Genomic DNA, 2500 nt, shown 5'->3' with positions numbered 1-2500 from the left:
CACTCTTTTCCAGCATCATCCCCCCAAGTTGTCTTGTTCGCAGTTCGGCCTAGTTCACTCTTTTCCAGCGTCATCCCCCCAAGTTGCCTTGTTCGCAGTTCGGTCTAGTTCACTCTTTTCCAGCATCATCCCCCCAAGTTGCCTTGTTCGCAGTTTGGCCTAGTTCACTCTTTTCCAGTGTCATCCCCCCAAGTTGCCTTGTTCGCAGTTTGGCCTAGTTCACTCTTTTCCAGTGTCATCCCCCCAAGTTGTCGTTGCCAACAACCCAAGAGTCCATAGTATTCGGAGTTCTAGCGGGGCCTCCCCTTGCTTCCAACAACCCAAGAGTCCATAGTATTCGGAGTTCTAGCGGGGCCTCCCCTTGCTTCCAACAACCCAAGAGTCCGTAGTATTCGGAGTTCTAGCGGGACCTCCCCTTGCTTCCAACAACCCAAGAGTCCATAGTATTCGGAGTTCTAGCGGGGCCTCCCCTTGCTTCCAACAACCCAAGAGTCCGTAGTATTCGGAGTTCTAGCGGGGCCTCCCGTTGCTTCCAACAACCCAAGAGTCCATAGTATTCGGAGTTCTCGCGTGGCCTCCCATTGATTCAAACAACCCAAAAGTCCATCTTCTTCGCAGTTCAACATCGCCTCCCTCGTTTCCAACAGGCCCAAAGGTCGTCTTCTTCGCAGATCCACGAAGAGCTCATCACGATTTGCCACATTCCATTTCCCACGGGTTGTCAACAACACTTTCTCACACTTCCCGCAATCGAGTACGTGCATGACATGCCAAAGCACATCTTATTTGCCTTCCATCGCACTCAAGACGACGGGTTGTGGAAGAACGATATTGTTCACAACAAGTTCAAGGACAACGTCTCAATCAAGGGACACAACCGAATTATGTTGACTGGGTCGCTAAAGTAAACCCGAGTTCATATAATGCACCGCATCCAAAAGAACTAGCCACAACACGTGCATCACTGAGATGTTTCACTAGATGGAACACGTGCGTGACATTAGGATCCTCCAACACCTCTTCGTGATGGAAAGATAGAATTCGAAGCAACCACAGAAGTACCGTCTAGTGGGTAGGCAACACAGGGACTGATCAACCAATATCACCCAAGGCAACGGGTGAAAATGGAAGAGATGCATGCTTGACCGTTCGATACGCAAGGCATGGAGCCAGCCAGCAAGTGCATCTCGATTACAACTCACACACCCTCACGTTCGCAAGACACCACACCACAAGACGGTCCACCCCCCACCTACCATGGGCAAGCAAGCAAATGGAAACATCAAGTGACGCAGGGTCAAGCATCGCTAGGCATGAAAATAACTTTCCACAATATCCGAGGGACTAGCTGCCGAGCTAACCAACGATCAGTGACGACCGTGTGTTGGTATTAATAAAGCTCAACAACTATGAAGAGGCTAGTTGTGCCATGATAAACATGCTAACGCACGCACCACGTGAGGGGGGAGGCCTCATCAAGCTCCCTTTAAAACCTGCCAGTGTGGAGCTGGCCGGCTCAAGGAGCACTCCCCCCCTATAAGAGGTTAATATGCAAAAGGCAAAATTGTACAAGTAGATACACTTTTTTTGAGCAGACATAAGTCCATATCTCGGGCTATACTTCGAATTTTGATGCGATTTTTTGCAGTAATTCGTAGAATAATGGTATCTCCTTGCTCACCAAATTTCATAATTTTTCTCGAAGGGGAACTATTTTTTTTATTTTTTTTACTTACCGGGTATGTGTAAAATCGGGAAAAATAGAAAAGCACATGTAGACTTCGAATTTCGACCTCATTTTTTCCAGTCCACCACTAAACAATATCAGGAACCTCCCCACAAAATTTCATTCAGTTTGGCCAAGGTCTTAAATTTGACAAATTTTGGCACCAACCTATCTAGTCGCGGTGCACCGACCAACTTGGCCAAGTGCAAAATGCATCCAATTCAAAACTTTTGTGCACCAACACTTTTACAGTACTCATTTGGGGGCATTTGGAGGCCTTTCCAACCCTCACATCTCAAAAACCACGAATTTCATTTTTTCACAAATCTCCCCACCAAGCCATCTAGCTATGCCGTGGTGCACCGCCAACCTTGGCCATGTGCAAAACCCTCCGAACTCAAAACTTTCGTGCACCAAGAATTTCATGGTATTCATTTGGGGGCATTTGGAGGCCATTCCAACCCTCACATCTCAAAAACCACGAATTTCATTTTTTCACAAAACTCCCCACCAAGCCATTTAGCTATGCCGCGGTGCACCGCCAACCTTGGCCATGTGCAAAACCCTCCGAACTCAAAACTTTCGTGCACCAAGAATTTCATGGTATTCATTTGGGGACATTTGGAGGCCATTCCAACCCTCACATCTCAAAAACCACGAATTTCATTTTTTCACAAAACTCCACACAAGCCATCTAGCTATGCCGCGGTGCACCGACCAACTTGGCCATGTGCAAAACCCTCCGAACTCAAAACTTTCGTGCACCAAGAATTT

The sequence above is a fragment of the Vigna unguiculata genome, chromosome 6, assembly GCF_037176805.1.
Source record: "Vigna unguiculata cultivar grain cowpea cultivar isolate G323 ecotype 2 chromosome 6, ASM3717680v1, whole genome shotgun sequence".
Classification (NCBI taxonomy): Eukaryota; Viridiplantae; Streptophyta; class Magnoliopsida; order Fabales; family Fabaceae; genus Vigna; species Vigna unguiculata.
This window is presented reverse-complemented; position numbering follows the sequence as displayed.